The sequence below is a fragment of the Chiloscyllium plagiosum genome, unplaced genomic scaffold, assembly GCF_037043375.1.
Source record: "Chiloscyllium plagiosum isolate Xiang-an unplaced genomic scaffold, Cpla_swu_hap1 HiC_scaffold_22, whole genome shotgun sequence".
NCBI classification, from domain to species: Eukaryota; Metazoa; Chordata; class Chondrichthyes; order Orectolobiformes; family Hemiscylliidae; genus Chiloscyllium; species Chiloscyllium plagiosum.
The window spans coordinates 35298071-35320807 of NW_028270160.1; the positions used below are offsets into that span (position 1 = coordinate 35298071).

The following is a 22737-nucleotide window of genomic DNA, read 5'->3' on the forward strand; positions in this document are numbered from 1 at the left end:
ACCCAAATATTTGGCAACTGCTGCAAATTTCCCCAATTTTCATAATTGCTGTCACTCTAATGGCAACGCCTTCCCTGACAAGTTTTAAGTAACTGCCTTCAGACTAAACTTTAAATAAAATATTCATCTCCAAGAAGATGTTCAAATGTTCGGAAGGTGTCCAGGTTTACTGTCCGGCTGGATAATTTCCTTCTTTTGTAAAACTGCCATAGCTGACAGGGACCTGAGCTACCTCTGAGAGAGGCTGCTGACTTCATACCCAGACTTCACCCTCCCCCCCTACCCCCCTCCCCCCCCTACCCCCTCTCCCCCTCCCCCCTCTCCCCCTCTCTTAGCAATGAGAAGATTATCGATAAAGTGCAGCTTTTGGATCATAGGGAACTTGTTTGGTTCAGGGAAACTTCTATGAAACTATTGAGAGAGAAAACTGTTCAGTAAAAATGCTTCAAATTCTAACACATTGAGTACGAATTTAAGGTTTTACTTTGCGTACACAGTGTATGAGTACTGGAATGGGAAGTATGGAACATAATCGTGAGGCTTGGAGTATTACTGAGGAAAATAGTTCGAGCCATATATGTGGCTGTGATCTATTAAAACTAGCTATAGATTTTTGTCATGCTTTTACTTAAATGTTAAAAATCATTGAAGACATATTCCAGTTTTTCAAGAGAGCAAATCCTTCGATGTCAACCACGTTGAATGTTGAGATCTCTGCTACTGTTGCTTTTCAGCAATTATCAGGCGCCCTGACATGCACACAAGCTGTGCAATGCCCAGAAAATCTAAACTTCTAGTGGGCTGACTTATGCTGCCCCAGACCTATCTGAGTGCTGCTTATGCCGATTTTGGCACCAGAGACTTAAAATCAAACTAATATTAAACTTATAATCTCTAATATGACTCAGTAATTAACATTGTCTTCCTAATCATAGCTTCGTAAAACCTGACACTCGACTCCAACAACCTGCCATACAAGACTGCCCACCCATAGACCCAACAATCCATTGACCCCGCTACTCACTGACCAGGCTGCCCACCTCCCAAATAATCCAAACAAATCTCCCATAACCCAACTGCCTATGCCCACCAAATCCCACCCAACTCAACTATATGCTTCCATCCACTCAACCGTTCCTACGCTCACACTAATTTATCCATTCACTCAATGCATACCCTGGCTCACTTACTTAGCCACCTATAGGCACGTGTAAGCCAAACTGTTACCACCCAACACCTGGAGGAGGGACACCTCATATTCTGCCTTGGGACCCTGCAACCACACGTGATAAATGTAGGTTTTAACAGCTTCCTCATGTCCCCTCCCCCGACATTACCCCAGTCCCAAGCCTCCAACTCACCACAACTCTCCGGACCTGTCCATCACTCCCCCCTCTGACCCATCATCTTCTCCCTCACCTTCATCTACCTATCGCTTTCTCAGCTACCTTCCCCCAAACCCTACCCCTTCCCATTTATCTCTCAGCCCCGACCCACAAGCCTCATTCCTGATTAAGGACTTATGTCCAAAATGTCGATTCCCCTGCTCCTTGGCTGTGCCTGACCTACAGCACTACACTCTCGACTCTGATCTCCAGCATCCACAGTCCTCACTTTCACCTACAGACACGTGCTCATTGATTCAACAGATGAGATTTTTAAACGTTTACTTGAACGTGACAAATGATATGGTAAAAATTGGTTGTAAAAATGGTGTTGTCCTCTGCTCTGCTGATCCTCGTCATTTTTATCCAATAAATGGCCTTGCTTATCCAATACTGCTGCATAATTTCTATGTATATTCTTCAGGTCCATTCTTCTTCTGCATCCGCTTTAGAGTAGGCTCTTATTTTCTATTGACTTACATTCTAGTAGGGTAAACATGGTATAACTTCACACTGCTCTTCATTAAATATCATCCATTATGTCTATTTCATTAGCCTGAAAATGTTGTCTTGATGTTTCTCAATACCTACCTCATTGTTCATAATACCACTGAGCTTTGTATTGTCTGCAAGTAGTGCCCTGAACACTGAAATGTATGTCATTATTATGGATCAGTATCACTAGTTATCCTAACACACATTGGCAAATTGTGCCATATCCGATCCTCCATTTCCAAAAATGGTTATTCACCACCCACTTGCATGTACACTCAAAAGCTGAAATTGTTCTAGATTAAAAAAAAACTGAGTTCAGCGTATACCTGGTAGATTTCATTTATGATTATGAGTTAGTGCCACTGTTATGAATTTTAATATAGTGGAATATCTTTATTGTATAGTGATATTGCATATTCCAAATCATATGAATTTTGATTGTGTGACATATTCAGAGGATGTTTGGTAATATATCATTCCACTGAATAATTCATGAAATGCTGCAATCATATTCTCTGTAAATATACTCAAACTCATTATTTGGGTCATGAAAATAGCAGCGGTTATACATAGAAAATAAATATATCGGGAAAATTTCAGTAATTGTAATTTAAACATTAGCTACTGTGTGACTGTGAAATGTCCAATTACAGAAATATACTCCAGCAAAATCAACAATTATTCTTGAATATAGTTATGAGCATAGAGATGATGGTTTGCAGTGGCTAGTTTACCAAGATTATCAATCTTGTGTTGTTGCCAGAATCGGGTCAGCAGTAAACTCTTCATTTTACCAAGACTGCTCAATCTATTGGTTTCTGTTACTCATGGCATAAAATATACCCTCACACTTTACTGAAGGAAACTATCATGAGTTTGAACTTTGAGGCATTTTTAACTATACTTTAGAGAGAAAAAGTCATGCTTTACAATGTGTATCCATTTAATTAATAATTTTAATTATCCGCATTCCATACACTCATAATTGGAGGCAAAGTAAAGGACTGAGGCTTACATTTAAAAAAAAAACTCCTCTTTTTTCTAAGAACACATTTCAGTGTTGGATGCATTAAATTAATTTGCTTTGCTGTCATTCATGCTCATTAAGACTGTAGTACAAAGTTAAGACCATACAAACATAATCTAGACAGTACAAACCTATTTGACATGAAATGTGATCATACTGCTACTAGTTTTCACTGAGAGAAATGAGTTGTGCACACATGATTGGACTCACTTGGAAAGTATTGCTGCCTTAATTTCCTGTGTTCCATTGGTAATACCTCAACTTTTGAGCCAGGAGGCCGAGTATCACTTTCTCCAGACAATTGTAATAACATCTCTTAAACAGTTAGTTAGAAAATATAAAAAAAAAACTAAAATCCCAGTATTGGAAGGCTGAAGGATCAGATTGACCAACAAACTTGTAAGCAGCAAGCACTTTGCTATCAATGTCTATTGAAACACACTTTGCAGGTGCATGAAGATAACAGTATAATTGCAGCTAGTGTCAGTTGTTTCTCCAAAGAAGAATAAAACTACTTCCATCTAATAAAATGAATTCTAAAAATTCTTGCTTTGTCTCTGTTCAACGTGTCTGAAGGTACAAGTCAATTTTGTTTATTAATTATTTGTTCCAAATCGTTGCACTATTTCAAATGGTATGATTTGCAATCATGTAAGACTGTAGTTGTTTTATTTCTGACTGTCAGAAGTAATATTATTACCAATAGAAGATGTGTTTTTGGTAGATATATTAAGTTTCCTTGGTTATCCTGCCTTTATTACTTATCCATCACAAAAAGGCAAGCAAATTTTATAGCTGTTGGGCACATGAAACAAAATGCATAATTACCTGATGCCTGTTCAGTGCATCACAGGTAACTTGCATATTGTTTTAAATGAATTTGGCATCCAAACAGCACTAGCTGTGCTATTGATTGGCTTGATATGTGAACTGGGAACCAAAATCATGAGTAGCTGTTGCCAGTTAAAGCTAGCCTGCACCTCAAAAGAACAGGTACTATGATCGTGCAGGAAGTAAGTCTGATCTGTGAAACTTTGAAAGGTCGGACAGTTTTGGAGAGAGTTGAGTTCAGAGTGTTTTGACTGGAAATATTATTGGAGGAGTTGAAAAATGTTACAACATGGAGGTGAACCCTTCTGTTAATTAAACCCAAACACTCCGAAAAGCTTGCCTTGCCTCGTAATCTGTTAAAATATGAGTGACAGAGAACTCCCAAATTCCACTGTTTAAAGAAAATAGCATCAATTTTTTTAACTTATTAATATTACATCAACTTAATTTCAAAACCATACAGCCGCTGTCATTTTCTGTGCCTTTCTTCTTCCAGCTGAAGATCTCCCTGGGTCGTCGTCTTTTTACTGCGAGTATGTTTCAAGTGAAAAGGTACCTTGAATAGAGAGTGTTTCCTAATGTCTTGGAGAGCAAGTGTTAGATCTCCAGGCTTATCTGTCTTGATGGCAGTTGCTCTCTCTCTAAATTCCAAAATGTCCGCATTTTCATATCCCCAACATTAGATTGTCTCATTGTTTTGATGTTTGAATAAATTCAAACTGAATTGGGTTTTAGTATCCTGGGGTATAATTTAAACTGATTGGTTAAATTCGAATTGTTGTCAAAACAGCGAAGAAAACTCAGGTATCCATTTCACAGCCATAGTTCCATAGTTTCAATTTTCCATTACACTCTGGAACTGCTATCTAGTCATATACCTAGGTGTTCGTAATCGCTCAGAACAGCATTCAATGTCTCTTAAAAGTACATTACATGCCTTTAACTTCATAATAAAAGGAAGAGATATATCCCATGTCAGCACTTTTCAGGTTAGTGTCAAGAGTCAAGCATGTGGACCTGGCTGCAGTGACGCAAAAAGGTCTATTGACATTATGAGTGGTCAAAGTCAGTAAATGTAACTTCAAATGCCATATCCTACCAACTGCCCCAGGATTCCTCAGGCCACCACATACTTTTCACTTATAGCTGAACCATCTCTGGTATTGAGGACTTGGCTGATTTTCATGAGCTGTACTGTACCCTCAAAAACTTTGCACTCCTGCAAACCTCATATCCTGCACACTGTACCATGCTATACAGCCATGACGGTCACACCACCCAAATAGATTGCAGATATTGTCTGTTGCACCTGTCTTGCTCTATTGCAAAAAAAAGTGCCTGAAGTTATAAAGAACAGCTAGACAGGCTAGCACATTTTTCACTGGTGCGTAGGAGGTTGAGAGGTGATCCGATAGAAGTTTAGAAAATAATGAAAGGTATAAGTAGTGTTAATTGTATTGTCCTTTCCCTAAGATTGGGGATTTCAAGAGTAGAGGAGAAATTTTTAAGGTGAGAGGAAAAAGATTTGAAAAAGACTTGAGGCAATTTTTTTTATACAGAGGGTGGTGTGTGTGTGTGGAATGAACTTCCTGAGAAAGTGGTAGATGCATGTACAATGACAACATTTAAAAGGCATTTGGATAGATACATGAATTAGAAAGTTTTGGAGGGACATGGGCCAGGTGCAGGCAGGTGGGACTAGTTTAGTTTGGGATTATGTTCAGCATGGACTGGTTGGACCGAAGAGTCTGTTTCTGTGCTGTATCACTCTACGACTAGACACAGCAACGTAGTAACTGGAGTAGGCCAAATATTTTGCCATATTCAGACTCCATGGAGGAGTCCCATTATCAGAGTTACCATTACTGAGTCTATCATAATGGTGGAGCTGAAATTGCTAAAGATGCCAGTAATCTTCATACCTAATCCTCCTTCAGACCCTTATTCATCCTCATTCTGGAATCTCTTCTGATTTACCAGCATCAAATGGCTTAAGTACAAATCTCTTGCTTTCCTGTCCACCTCACAACCCAATTTTATACGTGCATCTTTCTCCTTTCAGACGAGAAAATGCTACCAGATCAGGCATGGAGGGACACCATCATTCTATTTGAAATTTGCAGTCACCAGCTCAAATCCTGATGCCAAGCAAAATTTAGAGGATAGAAAGAGGGCATGAATGGCCGAGAGGCACAGCAGATGAGAAGGATAATACAGGTTCCAACTCGCTAGAGGGTGGAATCTCACAAGTTCTTCCGCAGAAGACTTTCATGTCATAGCTTGGAGAAGATGACTAATGGATAAGCACAAATAACATTTCTGGAATTGTGGCAAGCCAGTTGGAAAATTTGCCTAAAAAGAAACAAGAGAGAATCCAACATCAACTTGTCATTATACTTTGCATAACTTGGAGCATATTGCTGCCACTACAGAAATGGAAACTGAGTGGATAAAAATATCATAAACCCAACTGTAAATCAGTATCTTTAATCAATTTCTCTGCTTAATTGAAACACAAACAGCTTCGACTAAGAGTCTGAGTACGACGGTCAAAAGTCAAACTTACGGTCAAAAGTCAATCATTATCATGGCATCATTGGTGTGCAAGAGGTTTTCAGGGTGTCATTACCAGTGCCTCTTTTCTCAACAGGTTACTGGATTTTGAAAGTGATACCCTGAAGGGAATGGCAGAGCCTCCATGTAGCACAACATGTTTTCCTCTGTTAAGTATGTAGCAACTTTCCTTTCCTTCCTTTCCAGTCCAGATTGCTGCCACCCATGGCAAAGCAATGCAGTGCACAGCTAGGTGTTTTGGATGCAAAGCTGCTGAAGATCTTTTTCCAAAGCCATCTGCAATATCCTTGAAAGCCAAGTGTTCCATGAACCACATGAGCTGTAACCACATTAGTAAAATTGTGTAAATGGAATGATTTCATTTATAAATTTGGTTTTAAATGTTTGTTTTTTGGTGGCTTTTTATTTGTATTATGACTATATCGTATGTTGCGATGGTCAGTGAGAGAAGAAGGATATGGTGTGGAACTTGTTGAGTGAGCAATTTGGGTTACCTTTACTGATCCACATGGACGAGTACTTCACTGACAATCCAGCAGAATGGTCTAGCTAAGTAACGCCCTCTGTTCTCCTCTTCCTATCCTAATCTTGCTGCTCTTCCTCTGCCTTACACTCTAATTTTAGACCTCTTCACCATATTGCTGTTGGCAAGGGAATTCCCTTCAAGATGGTCAGGGTGCAGACTGTAATACTTGCTTTGCTGAGTGCTGCAGTGGCTCAGACAGCAGAAGAGTTGCTTCAGCACAGCTATGATCTGCTCTATCTCTTATGTATCAGCATGGCATTTCATTGTACTTTTTTTAATATTCACTGATGGGACGTGGTTGGACCAGCATGTATTGCCACTGCTAGTTGCCTGTAAGAATGTAGTGGTGAGCTGCCTTTGTAAACTGCTGCAGTCCATGTCTTATAGGTAGACCTGCAATATTGTTGGGGAGTGAAGACCAGGATTTTATCCAGTAACAGTGAAGGAATGGCAATATGTCTCCAAACAGGGTGGGGAGTGGCTTTTTGTGGAGGGGGTTCCTTGCAGGTGGTGATGTTTTCATGTATTTGCTGTTCTTATACTTCCAGTTGGAAATAGTCCTAGTTTTGGAAGGTGCTGTCCAAAGGACCTTGGTAAATTTCTGCAGTGAATCCCATAGATGGTACACACTGCATCTACTGAGCGTCGGTGATGGAGGGCCTGGCCGTTTGTGGATATCGTACCAAACAAGTGGGCTGATTTGTTCTGATAGTGTCAAGTTTCTTGAGTGTTGTTGGAGCTGCACTCAGCTAGGCAAGTAGGGAATATTCCATCACATTCCTGACTTGTGCCTTGTAGATGGTAGCCAAGCTTTTGGGAGTCAGGAAGTGAGTTACTTATGACCTGCTCATGCAGCCACGCTATTTATGTGGCTAGTTCAGTTCAGTTTCTGGTCACAGGTAATCTTAGAATGTTGATTATAGGGGATTCGGTGATAACAATGCCATTGAGTGTAAAGGAGAGGTAATTAGATTGTCACTTATTGAAGATGGTCATGCCTTGACACTTGTGTTGCGTGAATGTTACTCACCACATTTCAGCCCAAGCCTGAATATTGTTGAGTTCATGCTGCATTTGGACATGGATTGCTTCACTATCTGAAGAATGGTAAATTGTGCTGAACATTGTGCAAAATTACTGAGTAAATGTTGTTTGATAACTCAATTGATGGTACTTTTTATCATCTTATTATTGATCAAGAATAGACTGATAGGGTGGCATTTGACTGAATTAGATTTGTCCTGCTTTTTATTTATAGGACTCATCGAGACAATTTTCCATGTTGCCAGACAAGTGTTGTAGAGCTTGGCTAGGAGTGTGGCAAGTTCTGGAGCACAAGTCTTCTGTACCATTGCAGGATGTTGGTCAAGGCCCATAGCATTTGCAGTATCCAGTGCCTCCAGCCAACCATTTCTTTATATCATATGGAGTGAATAGCACTGGGTGCAGACCAGCACCTATGTTGCTGGGGACTTCTGGAAGAGGCCAAGATGAGTCATCCATTCGGCACTGCTGACTGAAGGTTGTTGCAAATACTTCAACTGTGCCTTTTGCATTGGTATGCTGCCTCCCCCATCTTTGAGGGTGGGGATGTTTGTTATACTTCCTCTTCCATTGAGGAATTTAGTGATCCAACAGTGTTCCTAGTTGGATGTGGCAGAACTGCAGAGCTTAGATTAGTTGTGCAATCACTTAGCTCTGTCTATCACTTGTTACTTATGCTATTTGGTATGCCAAGTAGTCCTTTGTTGTAGCTTCACCAGGTTGATGCCTTATTTTTTATAATGCCTGGTCCTGCATCTGGCATGCTGTCTTGCACTCCTCATTGAATCTTCCTGCACCTGAAGGAATGGGTTGTTGTTCAAAACAGTCAGCCATATGGTCAGCAGTCAGCTGTTGTTGCTTTATGGCACTACCTTTTATGGCAAAGTGGATTATCACAAACCGAAATGATCATCAGTGCTGTCAGGATGCAGAGCATTGACCTGTATGATGACTGTCTGAGGTCATATGTCAGCTGTATATTGAACCAGTTGAATATGTACAGTTCTAGCATTGTGCTTAGTTGATATAAGCTGCCTGCAAAGCAATGTGTGTGCAGTCAGTTGTATCCTGCACTATTGAAAGTGCAATGCTAATTAAACCACTTATTCCATTAACCTTCATTTTTCGAGCAAACTCAATTGATATATACTTAGTCTTCAATGAGTAGAGAGCATCTATGCCCTCTCCTATGTAACACTGGATAGCAAATTGAGATTTGTTCTGAAGGCAGCCAGATGGACTTTACTTCATTACCACAATCTCCTTGATAACTATTGACAATAAAATTATTGTTCTTCTCTGAAGTTGCAGTTACATATGCAGTGGATGTTACGTTTCAGTGATGATGCCCTTGCCGAACCATGAATGCCTGTCTTGCACACTATTCTTTAGTGTGTTTCAAATTAAAGAATTACTCCCTGATTATCCTGAGAGGGATGGTCACTTGGTGAAAGCCATCTTCCTTTCCTCTCACTTCCAGATGTTTATCCTGTTTTGTGTGTTCTCTTTGCTTATGTTACAAAATGTGTTGCATCTTCGAACTGAAAGCTTAGGACCAGAAAAATATCCCTCAGCACCTGCTATCTCCTTGTAGACAGGTGCAGCTTAAAATAACTACAGATACACAAAGTAATAAGCACTGTGAAAATGCTGAGAAAACAAATGAATTGGTAACTAATTTTTATGTAGGGAACATCTTCTTGAATAATGCGAATGTTGAGGTCTCCCTGCTGTTGAAAGGTGTTCAACTGTTCGAGATTAGGAGAGGGCATTAACTGGAGCATTGAGCTGTATAATTGCACGACTGGTGTCACATCAGTGTTGTACCCAATCAACAAGCAAATCCTAATTTTTATACCAGCTGTTGTGCATTGAAGTCTCTCATGTTATGCAGGAGATAGGAAGAAATCTCCTGTTGACCAATCCATTATCAATTCATCTTTAACATTTCTAAGTGTCTGCATTCTGCTAAGTTGTCATGAAATGTTTGAGCATCCTATTAAAAAGCATAGAATTTGCAAGAGGCAGTATTGTATGCAGCTTTTATCAGCAGGCTAGTGAGCTATGAGCAAGAGCGAGCATTCAAACTGCCCATTGTGCACCTCCCCGCCTTAAATGGCAGTGCAATCCCATGGAAAGCTGATAGAATAAATCTTTCCTGCTGTGTTATAGAATCATCACTTTTTCCATATTTTCACACTCAAAATATGTAGAAAGTTATGCATGCCAAGCTTTAGCAAATTCCCTCCAAATTGTGTTTAGCCGCAGTGTCATCCACATTAAAGTGCGTCCTCTTGGCTACAGTCATCAACATAATTGGTCAAAGAGCCCTGACATATAAAGCTATCTACTGTCAAGGATTGGTATCTTAAGAGAGATGTGCAATTCTTGGACATTTTGACTTCTTTCATCCTTGGGATGTCTGAAGACACCGCTCATCACTTGCATGGATATGACTTAACTATGTGAAACAATGACAAAGCTCCTTTTAAGGCTGTCACTGAGGATATATTTAAAAATGTGCAAGGCTTTTAACAATTATGTAACATCCTGGGTGCCTTCAGAAGATTTTTTCTTCTCATCCTTCCCACTATATTTAAGAGCAGTCCTGACTTCTGTTGCCAGGGCGGAAGCAGTCGACTTTATACCTCATTGGCTGAGAAGACTTGGTTCTTCATCCCTAGGGGAATTTGTGGCCAGAGAGCCCAACCCTACAGCATCTTGTCCAGATTCATGCTTATGCTTCTTAGCTGGAATTTCTTGGCATCATAGCAGGGGACAGAAGGAGGAGCCGCTGTGAGGAAACTTTTGGGAATCCTTTGCATGGGGTTTCTCCTCGCTGTTGGTGGCTGCTGGCACCATCCTGTCTTTCTGAGAGGAATGAGCATGTGGCATAAGGTTAAGGTTTCTCTTAACACAGAGCATCAATGGTTACAGCGATGGAGTGTAATTCTGTGCACATATCCCACGGTGGGGGTGATGCCCTAGTGGTATTATTACTGTACTATTAATCCAGAGACCCAAGTTATATTCTGGGGACCCAGGTTCAAATCCTGCCATGGCAGATTGTGGAATTTCAATTCAATAAAAAAAACTGAAATAAAGAGTCTAATGATGACCACAAATTCATTGTTGATTGTTAGAAAAACCCATCTGGTTCACTAATGCCCTTCAGGGAAGGAAACTGACATCCTTACCTGGTCTGGACTACATGTGACTCCAGACCTATAGCAATGCGGTTGACTCTTAACTGCCCCCTGGGCAACTGGGAATTAGCAATAAATTCTAGCCTAGCCAACAACGCCATCATCCTATAAATGCATAACGAAGATATCCGGCAGGCGTCAAATGTGCTTGACTTGGCTATCCGATGGGTTCACCAACTGCTCTGTAAAGACAGCCAGACACATGTATGCTGAAGCCAGTCCAGGACTCATTGCATTTGTGGTATCCTCCATCCTTCCTTCCAGTTTACTAGCTGCAACTGCCTCTGACAAGTTTGTCTGTGTGCCTGAACCCCTCCACGCATTTTCATGAAATTCTTAATGGCTAAGATCCTGGGATTGTCTAATACATGAGGTTGAGCAGGTATCTAGTCTTTTTCAGTCCTCCAAGTGCCAGCAATCTGGGGCCTTCCTTCCTCTTCAGACATGTCCACAAGATTGTCTACAAGAACTGTAATCTAGACATGAAAGTCTCTGAACTGGTGGGAGTACTGGTGAAAGCTGTGCCTGCACATCCTCTGAGGTGTCAGTGGCTTCCTTTTTAGACGTAGCGGGAGAACTGAAAGTCTCAGCACTTTCCTGTTTTTGGCCGAGTTTCAGTGGTTGTGGGGTGAATATCATATGGTAAGGATAGCACCTGAACTATAAATTTGAATTAATTAAATAAGTTTTTTTTTTAAATAGTGTTCTTTGTTGTACTACTGTATTGGATGCTGAATTTCACATTTTTACAATGTTTCGTTCATCCAGTTTTTTAATTGCCATGCTGTATATATGGAGGTACAGCATATAAGTGGAGAGTTAGAAAATGTTGGCAAAAAAGTAACAGGATGTTAAGTTGTTCAGGGAAGAAGTTCATACTGATTTTCAGTGTTCAATAAATCCTGTAGTGACTATTCAGATTGAGTGAATTCTGTCATTTCTTTTTGTTCCTCTTTTGCAAGTTGTAAGTGCTTGGGATTAGTAGGGTGAGGCAATCAGTGCCACTTTATAAAATGCTGTATTACAGCCATTATCCATACCTGGTTTATTTCCTGATGGAAGTATCAAATAATCACAGGCCATCTGCAGAGACAGACATGTGTATGCATTAATGATTTGTAAGTTCGTTGACGTCGTAACTTTCCTTTTGTCCTTTGCCGAAGCTGATAAGATTTTGTGACCCCTCAAGACAGATGATTTCATTGCCTCCCAGAGGTGGACATCAAGGACCATGATTAACTCTAAATACAATCTGACTTGCAAATTTCTTGAAGTTTATACCACAAAGCAAGGAATTGTTAGACTTTGGCTTTGTCTACATTATGAATATAATATCATATACAAGAATTGCATCTTATGCTGCATTTAGTCTCAAATTTAACTTTGAAATATATTTTCTGCAAAATGAATTAAACTCTTGAATGTTTCACGCAGTTACCATATACTGATAAATGTCTCTTATTTTGCAATTGAAAGTATCTACTGGCTATTATAAGTTTTATTTTATTATTGTTAGTACAGCTTTTGGTACTGTATCCTCAGCAAGAAAAATTATTGAGTTCACTTCCCTCAGGAATGCCCCCAATAAAACTTGAACCCAAGTCACTTCCTTATGCCTAATGGAACAAATGTGAATTGTATGGATGATGAATTTTGTGTTAATGTTATATGTATTGTCATTTTTGTTGCTTGCTGTCTTGCTGTGTGGAAAATTGATTTTGAAAATATAATGGTTAATCTAAAATCTTTTTTGAGCAATATAAGATCTTTATTTTGCATTAGAATATTGGCAACTATAATTTAGTGTTTTATTCAACTATTTTCCCAGGTATATCAACAAAAACTAGTAACTACTTTGATTTTCACCAGCAGAGCAAAAGCTCAATTACTAATTATAGTTGAGATAGTAAATTGTTTGTTCAACTTCGCAATGCAAATCAGATCCAAATCAAGTTGTTAAATCTAATTGCAGCTGGTAGTTTCTTTTCATTTTTATGGGAAATTTATGCCAGTATGTAAGACAGCTGATGTAATTTTAAATACTTTTGCTGAACAAAAATTTTAGATTCATTTTAAAACCAAGGTCTTATGAGTGATGGGGAATATTTGAATACTTTATCCATTCTGAGACAGTAAAAGTCCTGTTAGTAGAAAATGGGTTTTCATGCATCCAGGGAGTCAGCAATCCAAACTGCATGCATACAGAATGATTCTATGCTCCTTTCATACATATTTTTGTATGAATAGCTGCCTTCACAGCACAATTGATGGATGAGAGAGGCAATCAGACGTGACTGGAAATTCACATTAATGTATTTTCTTTGGAGTGGCAACATAATACAGTTAAACATATTTAACCTTACTGCAATAAGCCCTTGAACACATTAACATAAAATATATTGTATTTCTTAACGCATTTTTCTAGCAGTATCTGATCTTTAGATTGTCTCTGGTCTCATTCAATTGTGATATTAAGGTCATCTATTTAAGTGGTAGGTCTCCTTTATCGTCAGTGCTCTTTAGTAACTGATGAGACTAACTTTGTTGAATTGGTCATTGTGTTGTTGATTTTGCTATCTTTGTTTTATGAAATTATAGTGTATGTGCTATGGTGCCTTTCTTACATTTTTAAAACATGCTATATTGAGTTGGATATTAATGTGGAGACAAGCAAATTACTTTTCTCTGTCTCTAGCTTCCTGACCACAGTCATCCAGGGGCTGTCAGGGCTGGCCTTCAGCATACAGCTGTGGCAGGGGAGCTAAGAAGGATCGGAGAAGTGGGGAAAGACTGATATTTGGAACCAGGGTCAATTTTGGCAAAAAGCTGAAGGATGGGGATAATCAGAGTATGGAGCCAGGCAACATCAGGTGATTAAGAATGAGGAAGATCAGAACTGAAAGACAGATTGAGGAGAAGACTCTCAGTTTCACAGTGGAGCTTTGAAGGGTCATTGAGAGAGCCGAGATCTTGTGAAATAAATCTGAGGCATTGTGGAGGAGAGCAGAAGGAATGGGGAGGTGATTGGTGGCACTTGGTGGGGGTTAGTGAAGCACTTATTTTGGATGTAACATGCAAGTTTCAGCATTCTTTCCCTTTGTATAATTTTCTGTCGCCATTTAGAGACAGAACTGGTTCAAAGGTAGAAGACAGATGGTGGTGGTGGAGGGTTGTTTTTCAGACTGGAATCCTGTGACCAGTGGAGTGCCACAAGGATCGGTGCTGGGTCCACTACTTTTCATCATTTATATAAATGATTGGGATATGAGCATAAGAGGTACAGTTAGTAAGTTTGCAGATAACACCAAAATTGGAGGTGTAGTGGACAGCGAAGAGGGTTACCTCAGATTACAACAGGATCTGGACCAGATGGGCCAAGGCTGAGAAGTGGCAGATGGAGTTTAATTCAGATAAATGCGAGGTGCTGCATTTTGGGAATCAAATCTTAGCAGGACTTATACACTTAATGGTAAGGTCCTAGGGAGTGTTGTTGAGCAAAGAGACCTTAGAGTGCAGGTTCATAGCTCATTGAAAGTGGAGTCGCCAATAGATAGGATAGTGAAGAAGGCGTTTGGTATGCTTCCCTTTATTGGAGGCTCTGAGCTACAGGGAGAGGCTGAACAGGCTGGGGCTGTTTTCCCTGGAGCTTCGAAGGCTGAGGGGTGACCTTATAGAGGTTTACAAAATTATGAGGGCCATGGATAGGATAAATAGACAAAGTCTTTTCCCTGTGTTCGGGGAGTCCATAACTAGAGGGCATAGGTTTAAGGTGAGAGGGGAAAGATATAAAAGAGACCTAAGGGGCAACATTTTCACGCAGAGGGTGGTAGGTGTCTGGAATGAGCTGCCAGAGGATGTGGTGGAGGCTGGTACAATTGCAACATTTAAAAGGCATTTGGATGGGTATATGAATACGAAGTGTTGGAGGGATATGGGCCGGGTGCTGGCAGGTGGAACTAGATTGGGTTGGGATATCTGGTTGGTATGGACGATTTGGACCGAAGGGTCTGTTTCTGTGCTGTTCATCTCTATGACTCTAAATTCTTAAGATTCAGCCAGTTGGGGTTATATTTAAATGTGAGGCTCTAACTTCTTATAATGTACAAATCCTCATCCTGCAAGCAGATTAGTTTCCCACATCTATTCCAATACTATTGCATCTAGAAGTTGGCAAGTTTGGAATTCAGATTTTAATATGCCACCCAATCAAACCGGCCTTTTCTCAGGTTAAAATTCTGTCCTTTTCTGAAATTTCTACAAAAATAGTTAAGTGTTGGATCCAGAAACTGACCATATGCAGAAAATAATAGTGTCAGCAACAGGGTTAATCATTTAATTTAAATTATTTCAACTAAAATATAAAAGGATGTTGGGATATTTTAAATAACTCTGAAGAATCCAGGAATTCCTGTGGGAATCCAGTGCTAATTTAGGAATTTAGAACAAGCTGCTACTTGGTTCTAATGTTTGGCTGTGTTTGTAAAAATGTATTTGGCTGATGTTTACCTCTTGTTTTAATTCCTCTTAACCTTGTTTGCCTTTTTGTCTTCAGATGTGTCTCTCCCACCCTGTCATTCTGTTCACTCATGTTTCTTTCCTCCCATTTGCTGCTTCTCATTTTTGCTTCACCTTTATCTCCTTTTGTTATTTTTGTCTTCCATTTATGTTTGTCCAAAATTTCTATTGTCTATTATTACATATAACATTAATAATGCTAAATGGACAAATTGAAGATTTGAAAATCAGGTCCAGTAGCTGAAGCTATGGTGCTAGAACATACAATAGTACTGCACTTGAACAGGCCCCTTGACGCATCATGTCTGTGCTAATCATGATAGAATTAATTTAGAATACTATCTTCCTACACATGGTCAATATCTCTCTCTTCCCTGCCTATTCATGTGTCTATGTAAGTGCTTCTTAAATGTAACTAATTTTTCTACTTCTACCACTCCCCAAGTGGCACATTCCAGGCACCTACCACGCTGTGTTTAAAACAAAATGCTTTCCTTGCACATTTCACTTAAACTTATTGCCTCTAACTTTAAATCTATGCCTTTAGTATTTGATATTTCTACCCTGGGAAAAATACCTCAACTATCCACCCTATCCAGCCCCCTCATAATTTTAAATGTTGCGGCTTTACAGGACATTGGTTAGGCCACGTTTTGGAATATTGTGTGCAATTCTGGTCTCCTTCCTATCAGAAGGATATTGTGAAACTTGAAAGGGTTCAGAAAAGATGAACAAGGATGTCGCCAGGGTTGGAGCATTTGAGCTATCGGGAGAGGCTGATTACGTGGGACTGTTTTCCTTGGAGCGTCGGAGGCTGAGGGTTGACCTTGTAGAGGTTTATAAAATCACGAGGGACATGGATAGCATAAACAGATAAGGTATTTTCCCTGGGGTGGGGGAGTCCAGAACTAGAGGGCATAGGTCTAAGATGAGAGGGACAACTTCTTCACGCAGAGGGTGGTGCATGTATGGAATGAGCTGCCAGAGGAAGTAGTGGAGGCTGGTACAATTACAGCATTTAAAAGGCATGTGGATGGTTATATGAATAGGAAGGGTGAAGAGAGGTATAGGCCACATGCTGGCAAATGGGACTAGATTAGGTTAAGATATCTGGTTGGCATGGACGAGTTGGACTGAAGGGTCTGTTTCCATGCTGTACATTTCTATCACTCCATGACTCTATAAATGCCCCTATCAGGTTGTTCTTCAGCGTCTGATATTCTAGCAAGAACAATTCAGGTTTGTCCAACCTCTCATTATAGCTAGTGCACTCCAATCCGTGAGACATCCTGGTAAACCTCTTTTGCACTCTCTCCAGAGCCTTTGTATCTTTCCTATAGTGTTGGGACGGGAACTGCAAACAATACGCCAAATGTGGTCTAACTAAAGTCTTATATAGCTGCTACATTACTTGCCAATTTCTATAGTCTATCCCTGACTGATAAAGGCAAACATGTTGTATGCCTTCTTTAATACCTTATTTATTTGGTGTGCATTCATGGAATATGGATGTTCCTGACTATGCTAGCATTTATTGCCCATCCATAACTGTCTTCAGAAGGTGATAATGAGCTGCTTTGTTCAACTGCTGCAGTTCATTTGGAGTAGGCAGACCCACAATGCTGTTAGGGAGTTCCAGGACTTTGACCAAGCAATTATGATGGAATGGTCAAATATTTTCAAATCATGATGGCAATTGGCTCGGAGAGGAACTTACAGGTGATGTTCCCTCATAGCAGCTGCCTTTGTACTTCTAAATGGTAATGGTCATTGGTTTGGAAGGTGCTGTCTAAGAAGCCTTGGTGAATTTCTGCAGTGCATCAAATAGTTGGTACAGACTGATAGCACTCTGTGACAATGGTGGAGGATGTGAATAATTGTGGATGTGGCATGGTCTGGGTGAGGTACATTTGAATGTAATTGGAACTGCACTCATCCAAGCGAAGAGGCATTCTATCAAACTCCAAATTAGTGCCATGTAGAGCTGTGTTATTTGCAGCAAAATTCCTAACCTTTGATCTACTGATGAAGCCACAATAGATTAGACTAATTCAGTTTCTGCTCAATGGCAACTCCCTGGATGTTGATATTGGGGGATTCAGTGATGGTAATGCTATTGAATGTCAAGTGGCAGTGGTTAGATTTTCTCTTGTTAGAAATGGTCATTGACTGGCTTTGTGTGACATGGATGTCAGTCCAAGCTTAGATATACCCAATACCCTGACCAATGAAGACAAACATACCATTTGCCTTCTTCACACCTTATTCACTTGTGTTATCACTTTCAAGCAAGTATAGACTCTGACCCCAAGATCTCTCTGTAGATCAATGTTCCTAAGGGACCTGTCATTTATTGTGTACATTTCCTCTTATATTTAAACTCCCAAAATGCATCACCTTACATTTGTCTGGATTAAGTTCCATCTACAGTTTCTCTGCCCAACTTTTTAACTGATCTATACTCTGCTATATCTTTTGATAACTTTCCTCACTATCCACAACTCTACCAGTTTTTGTGTCTTCTTCAAACTTACTAATTTTGACTGCTTACATTTTCACCTAAGTCATTTATATGTATTATAAACAACAGAGATTCTAGCACTGATCTTTGTAGAATACCTCTCGTCATAGACCTCCAATTAGAACAACACCCTTTCACAACCAACCTTTGTCTTCTATGACCAAGCCAATTTTATATCCAATTTGGCAGGGATCTCATCTGACTTAATCTTCTGGACCAGCCTACAGTGAGGGATCTTGTCAAATCCTTTAGTAAAGTCCATGTAGACAAAATCCACTGCCCTATCCTCTCTTCCAGCATTCGGGGTCCTTGCCTGTGGCTAAAGAGGATATAAAGATCTCTGTCAAGGCCTCAGCAATCTCCTTCTCACCTTCTTCATCCTAGCATTGATCGCATCAGGCTCTAAGGATTTACTTGCCTTAATACTTTTCATGGCAGAAAATGTGTTGCTGGAAAAGCGCAGCAGGTCAGGCAGCATCCAAGGAGCAGGAGAATCGACGTTTCGGGCATGAGCCCTTCTTCAGGAATCAATTTTTCATGGCACCCAAGACCACCACCCACCTTAATATCAACGTGTCCCAGACAATCAACAAGCAAGTCCCTAACGTTACCATCATCTGTGTCCTTTTTAGTGAATACGGATGCAAAAATACTGATTAAATACATCACCCACTTCCACTGGCACACAACTTAACTCCTTTGTTCTTTCCCTGGTTACCCTCTTACTCCTAGTATAGGTATAAAATGTCATGGAATTCTTCTTACTCCTGCCTACCTAGGACATTTTGTGGCCCTTTCCAGGCCTTCTGATTTTTCGTTTGAGTTCATTTTTGCTTACTTTGTATGCCTCAATGGCCTTGTTTCCTGAATCTCTCATATGTTCCCTTTTCTTTTTAACTGGACTTCCAATATCTCTTGTCATCCAAGGTTCCCAAATCCTGTCTTCCTCACAAAGTCATGGTGGTCCTGAACTCTGATCAATTGGCCTTTAAAAGATTCTCACATGATAGATGTGGATTTATCCCTCAAACAGCCACTGACAATCTAATTTCTCTAATTCCTTTCTGATACTGTTGTAATTAGCCTCCCTCAATTTAGTACATGCACCTGAGGACCAATCTTATCCTTATCCATATCTATCCTATAATTTATGGAATTATGATCACTATTCCTAAAATGCTCACCCACTGAAACATTGATTGCCTGGCCAGGCTTATTAGGAGAAAGTGAGGCCAGGCTCATTCCCCAATATAAAGGTTTACAATGGCCTCTTCCTTACTTGGTTTTTCTACATTATTGTTTCAAGAAACCCTCTTGTATTCACCAAACAAATTCTGTCTGTCTAAACCCCTGACACTAAGCGGGTCCCAGTCAATGTTGGGAAAATTGACATCACCCACTACAGCAGTCCAGTTACTTTTACATTTTTCTCTGATCTGCTTACATATCTGTTCCTCTATTTCCTGCTGGCTGTTGGGAGACCGATGGTACAACACCATCACCGTGATTGCACCTTTCCATACTTAAGTTCTCCCCGTATGGCCTTGCTAGCTGAATTTTCCAAGATGTCCTCTCTTAGTACAACTATGACATTCTCCTTTAATCAACTCCCGCACACTTTTTACATCCCTGTTTATCATGCCTGAAACATCGAAACCCTGGCATCTTGAGTTGCCAATCGTGACCTCTCAACTGACTTTCTGTAAGGGCTACTACATCATAGTCCCATGTACTAATCCAGGCTATAAACTCATCTGCTTTACCTGTTATATGTCTTGTATTAAAGTAAATACACTTCAGGCCTCCAGTCCTGCAGTGTTCATTATCCAGGCCCTGCCTGATCTTCCTATTAGATTGACTTGACTTTATATCCACCCTTTCAATCACTTCACATGCTGACTTTTGCTCTATTACTCACACACCATGTCACTTATTTAAACCCTTCTAAATGGCACAAGCAAATCTTCCTGCACAAATATTATCCAGTTTAGATGCAACCCCTCTTTCTTGTACAGGTCTTACCTGCCCTGGAAGAGATTCCTTTGATCCAGATATTGGAAGCACTCCCTCCTGTACAAGCTCTTTAGCCATGCATTCATCTGTATTATCTTTATTTCTCTGACCTCTCTAGTACATGGCCCAGGGAATAATGGTGAGATTACAAACCTCGAAGACTTTTCAACTTCCTACCTAACTCTCTAAATTCCCTTTACAGAACCTTTTCTCTCATTCTGCCTATATTGTTAATACCAATATGGACCACAAACACTGGCTGCTCACCCTCCCCTTTCAGTATATCCTGTGCTACTCAGGGACATCCTTTATCTTGGCACTAGGGAGGCAACACACCATCATGGGCTCTTGCTTGCGGCAACAGAAACGCCTATCTGCTCTTATCTGTCATATCCCCATCACTACTACTTGCCTACACTTTGACCGTCCCTACTGTACAACAGTGCCAGTCATGGTCCCACTGCTACTGCTGCTGCTTTCCCCTGAGAGGCCATACCCTGAACAGTATCCATAACAGTATACTTGATTGAGAAGGAAATGGTGACAGAGGACTCCTGCACTGCCTGCCCATGCTAACTAGTCTTGTTGGTCATCACCCAACGCTTTTCTGTTTGTGTAGCCCTTACTTGTGGTGTGACCAGCTCGTTAGCCATGCTATCCATGACGTTCCCAGCCTCATTGATGCTCCATAGTGAGGTCATCCATGTCTCCAGCTGCTTCCTGAGGCAAATAGGAACTGCAGCTGAACACACTTCCTACATGTATACTTATCATGGACACTGGAAGTGTCTGAAGGGGCCAAGTACTCCTGCCTTTGTGTTCCTTACCAACTGCAAGCAATAAACTAGGAATCAGTTGTACAATCTACTATTCACCAAAATCAATTTCTCACTCTCACTCTCTATTCCTAACAAACTGCAAACCACAAGCCTAAATACTTAACATTCTTAACACTCTAAACACTCTATCTCCCTCCAGACGCTACTCACCCAGACCTTAGGCCTGAGTTGTGACGTCACCTCCAGAGCTCCACCTCTGGATTCAGCAAAGCTGTAGTCCTGCTGCTCCAACTTAGCTCGATCCAGGTCCACTCCTAAGGTTTTATCAAGTTTAATCCCTCTTCTGCAGTTTACCCACCGGTTCACACCGGTCCTCTCCTGCTGTGACTGCTGTTCCAATTGCAATGAGAGAGGATGCTATCAAATTTTAAAAAAAGAGTGCAGGAGTTTAAACTAGAATCTCTGATGTAGTTCAGGATGAGTGTGAGTGAAGCTTGCCTCATAGAAATTAGGCACAGTTATTCTGGAGGAGTCAAAACTATGCTGCATTTGTAGTTAGGACTTGCAATTATTTCAGATTTAAAAGATTAGATATTCCTAACTGAGTTCTGATTGCCTGAGCCAGCAACTTCAGATAAAGGTGACTTGTGAATTGATGAATGCTGATTTTGGTCAGCAAGTTCAGAACACTGATGCACAAAGTACATATGGTTGGAATGTGTACATTGTCTTTTTTTTGTACTTGTTACCTTAAAAGATGGCTTGCTTTGTGTTATGGTAATTAGATTAGACAAGAACATATGGTCTATAATTGACAATGATTGTTAAATGGAATGTGCAAATTTACAAATTTATTCTGGTGCAATTCTAAACTTAGACTATGCAAAGTGGAAAAGCTTCCCATTAATGCCATTTATATTTTACATGCATTGTGCAAACATTAGAAAATGGCATGTTTCTGCATAAGCTGTACTTTGTTACTATATTCGTAATTTGTTAAAAATTGCTTTTCAAAATGTCTGACTTTTTTTTCCCTCACCCTGAAAAGATCCTTTTCTAACAGATGTTTTTTAACATATCATAGCACTTGGTAAAATACCAAAAATACTTCAAAAATAACCATGTTGGGAGTTTCCTCTTCCGAACTGCTACTGTAGAAGCAGGGGAACCCTAACTCTGTGCTCCAGTAAGATTTCTGCTGATTCTCCTTTGGATATTTATGAAACAAACAAGAAAGTTTCCACTGTGGATAAGCCTCGAGCCATCGAGTGTCAAAAGTACATTTCCCATGCTATGCTTCTTAGATTAAAAAGTAAACAATCCGAGGAATGGATGGTGTGAAAATTGAGAGTTTTTTAAATTGAAAGTAAAATGGGAAATTGAGTAAATTCTAACAAATGTTCAAATCTAGTGAATGTAGCTTTATTGACTGTTGTTTAAGCTCCTGATTGGTTGTGGTATAAGGTAAATTATGTGATTTAGAAGTTGGGACATTGAGAGCTTCCTTAATAAGTGTTTCATTTCTCAAAGTTCACGGAAGTACTAAAGCCTCCCTGTCTGCTCTGACTGGGCCTGTTCAGCCCTACTCTGACTTTTCTCCCCGCAGTCAGTGATCATGCTGATGACTGAGACACACCAAATCAATTCAATAATGCAGCTTTCACACACTTCAGAAGTTTGAAATGGAGTCGGCATTGAAAGCTATAGTAACAACTCAGTATCTGGAAGATTTCTTCATCAAGAAGTACTATATGAGAATCAGTTTCTAAACCTATACCCAAACCACAATGCTTGCTAATACTATAGCAGTAAATTGAAAAT

General features: G+C 40.1%; 1 protein-coding gene across 1 annotated transcript in view; it reads left to right on the forward strand.

Annotated features, from left to right (window-relative positions):
- dock1 (dedicator of cytokinesis 1) overlaps positions 1 to 22737 on the forward strand; it is a 592086-nt gene that overhangs the window by 320076 nt on the left and 249273 nt on the right. The gene's annotated exons all lie outside the window — the stretch shown is intronic.